The sequence below is a fragment of the Rissa tridactyla genome, chromosome 4, assembly GCF_028500815.1.
Source record: "Rissa tridactyla isolate bRisTri1 chromosome 4, bRisTri1.patW.cur.20221130, whole genome shotgun sequence".
NCBI lineage: Eukaryota > Metazoa > Chordata > Aves > Charadriiformes > Laridae > Rissa > Rissa tridactyla.
In genome coordinates this window covers 59,738,298-59,743,949 of record NC_071469.1, presented here as the reverse complement: position 1 = coordinate 59,743,949, position 5,652 = coordinate 59,738,298, and the positions used below count along the sequence as shown (strand labels likewise).

Genomic DNA, 5,652 nt, shown 5'->3' with positions numbered 1-5,652 from the left:
GTTTAGCAAAGGGTTGAGTACCGAGATTAAAATAGGTTTCTCCTTATTTGAGCTGCGGGACAGTGCAGCCGACTACTCTAAGTAGTCGGCAGTGACACTTGGCACAGCTTGGTGTTGCGCCCTCTCCTTGCCCCCTGCTTTAGCGCTCGTACAGCTGGCAATTAGAGGTTTCACTGAAGTTCATCAGAACGTTTTCCTATTGATAATAGTCTTTTTGAAATCCCGCCAGGGTTAAGGCACTGGGATACTGAACTCAGAAGCGCTTGATACAGCTGCTCTGTCTGGAAGGAAACTACTCCATCCGTGTTTTGGATTTGTGAACCTCGGGAGCTGAAGTGCGGGTGCCCCCGTTGCTCTAGCGAGGGGCTCCCACCATTGCCTGCCGTACGGCCTGAATTTTGGGTGGCGGCAGAGAAGAAAAATGGCTTTCATTGTCCTAGAAATTGCAACGATCAATTGAACCTGATGGATTTCCAAATGCAACAAGGAAAAAATACGTGAAAAATTCTGTGCTATGATGAGTGAGCAGGAGCTGGATTCATTTTTGAAATAAAAATGCATCGAGAATGTGCATCTAGATACCTCGCGTACATAAGCACTGTTGTTGTAGCATTCATGGCCAATGTTGTGTCTTGCCGATGAAGAGTGTTTTTCAGCTATTTTGCATTCATTTACAGCTAACTGTGAAATGTTCATTTATATTCATGTTCTTAATTTGTATTTGGAGGTCTTAATTTGACAGCGGAGGCTTTGGCAGATAGACCATTTCAGATGGTCTTCTGCCTGTGCATAAATTAAACTTCTCATACCAGGATTTGCTTAATAGTGAGGGCCCCCTAAAGAAAGAGTGACTTGAATTTCGGATCTGTATGTTTCTGATCCTTCATTACGTAGTGATCTTGTTTAGATGGTTTTTTATTTCCAACAAAGCAAACCTTACCTAGGAAACATCCAAATAAGTCGTACTGGACAACAAAGAGTGATTTCAGACAAAGATTTGTTTCTGTGCTAGCAAATAGTATAAAACATTGTATTTTTTTAAAATTAAGGCTAAAAAAAGAAACGGTGCCTGAAGCTCCATCCAAAGCATGGCTGGTCCAAGGAGGAGATGTATCAGGGGAGCGTTCCGCATCCTTAGCAGCAGCGATGTGAAGAGGAGACGGAGGGGCGCGTTCTTTTGTACCAAGGTGCTGTTCCGATGGGGTGATGAGGAAGAGGAGGGTGCGGGGCAGAGGGCGTTTGGCTTCAGACTGCACAGGGTTCTCCTGGTATGAACCATTAGCCGAGCATTTCACTATTGGTGCTTTAAAATACACAAGTATGGTTTCCAAGTATATTTCACTATGTCATTTTTTTCTTTACCTATTTATGACTGGTTGTACAGGATACTGGTGAGTTGCCTTTCTGTATTAGAAAAAAAACATATTCCATAATAGTTTTTAAAGCAAAAAAAAAACTTTTTTTTTTTTTTTTTTTTGAGAAGAGGCCTTTTCAAGTACTGTTCCACTAGTTTTTCCTGAAGCAGTATTCAAAAAGCTGTTAACAGGCTTCTCTTGCAAAGCAGAAGTTACATAAAAAGCTGCGTAGGGTGACTTATGAAAGGATTACCGTGACGGTCTCTCCTGCAAAGTGCCACCGGGGGTTGTGCTCTACCTGCTAAAATGCCCTCTCGCTGCCTTGCGTTGCTTTTGCTGGCCCCTCTGGCAGACAGTTTTGGGCGCTGGAAGTCTGCAGGGGAAACCTCCCACCCAGGGTATCTCAGTGATTCCCTTGGTGGGAAATGGACCTGGCAGCACAGAACTCGCCTTGCTCATTTAGGCTCATTTCGTTTTAGTTTTTAGGTGTTTATTGTGGTTGCTCAGAAGATGGATCACTTCGTGCGGGCTGCAGTATGAATTTCACTAGTGGTAAACGTCAGAAAGGAATTAAAACTGTACTGATGCACAGCATGCCAGCGGCAGCAGATCTGGGAGATGTTTTCCATTTAGAAGACCCACAACTTGTTCTTACACCTGGAAACTCAGTCCTGCCAGTTACAGAGTCCCACAGGGACATTTATATGGAACCGGAAGAGGATTTTCAGATGCCAGTGGAAATAATTGGTAAGGAGACAGCTGCTTTTCCATCAAAATTAGTGGAATCGTATGACCTGTCTCAGAAATCTGGAATTACCGCAGAGTCTGAATGCCCTTCACCTATGGAGACGGAGCCTTCGAGACCTGTGGGGTTTCTGGAGACCTCTGTTGCAGCTGCTCTGCTGCAGTGCAACGGTGGCGTGTGTGAAGAGAGCAAAGGTTTCTGTGTCTAGAATGCACTGGTGAAAAATAAAGGAAAAAAAACCTTCATGCACCCTAAAGTAGCTGTGATGGTAATAATAATAATATAATATCCACAGTACTTGGTCCTGTCATTAATGTACTAGGAAATCTCTGAAGTTGTCCTGAGGTTCCTTTGTGCAGTGGTTGAAGTGGTTGGTATTTCTATAAATATATTAGTAATAAAAGGAGGACTAAGGAGAATCGCCATCCTTTATTAGATGAAGGCGGTAACATGGTGACAAAGGATGAGGAGAAGGCTGAGGTACTTAATGCCTCCTTTGCCTCAGTCTTTAGTAGTAGAGTTGGTTGTCCCCTGAGTGCCCAGACCCCTGAGCTAGTAGATAGGGATGGGGAGCAGAATGAAGCCCCCATAATCCAAAGGGAGAACGTGAGGGACCTGCTCCAACACCTGGACATACACAAGTCTATGGGTCCAGATGGGATCCACCCGAGGGTACTGAGGGAGCTGGTGAGGTGCTCACCGAGCCACTTCCCACCTTTTACCAGCAGTCCTGGCAAACCGGGGAGGTCCCAGTCGACTGGCGTCTGGCAAATGTGACGCCCGTCCACAAGAAGGGCTGGAAGGATGATCTGGGGAGCTACAGGCTTGTCAGCCTGACCTCGGTGCCTGGGAAGGTCATGGAAGAGATCATCCTGTGTGCCATTATGCGTCACACGAAGGGCAACCAGGTGATCAGGCCCCAGTCCTGCTTGACAAACCTGATCTCCTTCTGCAACAGTGACCCGCTTGGTGGATGAGGGACAGGCTGTGGATGTTGTTTACCTGGACTTTAGTAAGGCCTTTGATACAGTTTCCCACAGCATCCTCCTGGAGTAACTGGCTGCCCATGGCTTGGGTGGGAGTACCCTTCGCTGGGTTAAAAACTGGCTGGATGGCCGTGCCCAGAGCGTGGTGGTGAATGGAGTTAAATCCAGTTGGTGGCCAGTCACAAGTGGTGTTCCCCAGGGCTCGGTATTGGGGCCAGTTCTCTTTGATATCTTTATCAATGATCTGGATGAGGTGATCGGGTGCACCCTCAGTGAGTTTGCAGATGACACCAAGGTGGGAGTGTCGACCTGCTTGAGGGTAAGAAGGGTCTGCAGAGGGATCTGGACAGGCTAGACCGAGGGGCCGAGGCCAATGGTACGAGGTTCAACAAGGCCAAGTAAAGTTACTTGGAGGGTGACAGAGCACTGGGACAGGCTGCCCAGAGAGGTTGTGGGGTCTCCTTCTCTGGAGATACTCAAAACCTGCCTGGATGCATTTCTGTTCAGCTTGCTCTAGGTGAACCTGCTTTGGCGGGGGGGTTGGACTAGATGATCTCCAAAGGTGCCTTCCAACCCCTGTCATTCTGTGATTTTTCCCAAGGTCAATGATTCTGTGCATCAAGGCACAAGGAAAAGTCAAGAACCAAAGCTGTGTTTTCTAATCTCCAGGTCTCCAGATGCTGTTGCTCCTTACATGCAAGAAAAAACTAAGAATCTTCATGACTCCTTGCAGTTTCTGTGCCATGTAATATCCGGTATTTTGGATATAGTTCCTTGGGATGGTTGAGAACGGCTGCCTCTGAATATAGCACTTCTGCACTCACAGACTGGAGACACCGAGGACATTTCTTTGCCTCCCACACCTTTCTGTCGAGCATCACAGGGAGAAGCCGTCGTGAAGATAAGGACAGGATGTTGTTATGTGGAAACAGTTGTGAGTACAGGGAATTTAAAGGCTGCCTTCGATCTCTCTTTCTGGTTTTGTGAAGAATTAGCAGCCGTATATTAACAATAATAGGGGGAGTAGCACTTTTGGAGGTAAACTGTGGGAATGCGGAGACTGGCCATACTTCCAGTCATTCACTGCGCTGTATGTACAGGTACCTATAAAGTAAAGGATAAAACCAATTTCTGTTCTGCAAAACAGCTGTAAACTGTACTTTTTAATGTTTTTGCTTACAGATTGATTTTAATACCAAGAGGAGTCTAAAAGGTTTCCTACGCTGCTCCTAGGCAGAAACACGCGGTGTGAGACAAGACCTTGCAGTTTCTGCAGCATCTGGTTTTGAGCATCCCACAGCGCTCTCAGGCGTGACTGGAATGTTCTTGAATAGTGTTCGGTGGTGGGTTGACCCAAATGGCCAACCGGCTGCAGATCTTCATTCTCTGATCTGCGCTTGCTTCATCTGATGAACTTAATTGGGATTAAGCATCTTGTTTCTGTTGTTCCCTATTGCAAATGAAGTAAAAACCCCTTTCACCACAATACAGTCCCATCTTGCATTTTTAAAAACATGTTTCATGCATGAAAAACATGACTTCTAATATCTAAATAGCAGAAGCAATACTAGTGTTGGGCTTTATTGCCATACAGCAATTCCAACGGTGCTTGAGGATCAAAATTTGGAGATAGGCATTGCCCTCCAAAGATGTCACATAGTCAAGAGAGACACGTGCGTCTGTCAAGCCCTCTGCCAAAATGAATAGAAAAATCTCGGCTCGTTCTGATCCTCCTGGAGGTACCTTGCGAACAATCTGTCTTGTCTTTGACTGGCAGCTGGAGGAGATGAGCACCTACAGCCATAGAGCCACCGGGGACAGGTGGTGGCTGTCAGGAGGCAGGGTGACACTGCTCTGAGAGTAATGGGAGAAAAAAGCACTAGAAAGTGTTTCCTGGGCTCTTCGGGCAGGGTGGAAACCTGCTCCGATGGAAGGGCTGCGCCTTTAAGGAAAAAGACTGATCTTGCTTCATCTTGGCCTTCAGAGAGCAGGAGCTCATTCAGGTGTTTTTTGGTTTTTTTTTTTTCCCTAAGAGTTCACCTTTTCTTGATCCCATGCAGAAAAAGTATTATTTGCTTGATTGCTTCGGTTTCAGCCCCCAAGCCCCAGCTGGAGCACCCAGCTGGCTGCAGAGCTGCTTGTGGAGAGCCAAAAGCCCCAGTTTGTCCCTTTGCGTTTCTTACGGTGGGAGCTTTGGCTGGAACAGGATACCTGTGAGTCAAACACGGTTCGCTGTGAATCAGCTCCCTGTTCACAGCTCACAGACACAATCTGCAGCTACATGACAATAATTTCTGTTGACTAATAGGCGGTATTCAAGATTATTAATGAATAATTCAAGTTTAACATAAACTGCCCCCTAAATCTGCTCCCGGAGATGTCAGTCCTGGTTGCTCTGCAGGCAAGAAGTGAGACATGGCCCTTCCCTGATGGATGGGCAACCTTGGGCAGCTTCTGCTCCAGCTTTAGCATCTGCTCTGCAAGAGCTGAGCTCTGCTGGCCCCAGCCCCAGAGCTTTAAGGTTATTTTTCATCTTGGACAAACGACTTTTCTACAGTTTTTCCTC

The 5,652-nt window shown here is 46.5% G+C and overlaps 1 long non-coding RNA gene across 2 annotated transcripts; it reads left to right on the top strand.

Moving 5' to 3' along the window:
* Window positions 1–4,555, top strand: LOC128908794 (uncharacterized). 2 transcript variants are annotated; one of them, XR_008466100.1, is made up of 4 exons: window positions 1–1,187; window positions 1,835–2,102; window positions 3,756–4,020; window positions 4,269–4,555. It is a non-coding gene; the product is annotated as an uncharacterized LOC128908794 (long non-coding RNA). The 2 variants fall into 2 exon arrangements; XR_008466101.1 differs by having other exon boundaries at window positions 1,835–2,368.
* The last annotated feature ends 1,097 nt before the right edge of the window (window positions 4,556–5,652 follow it).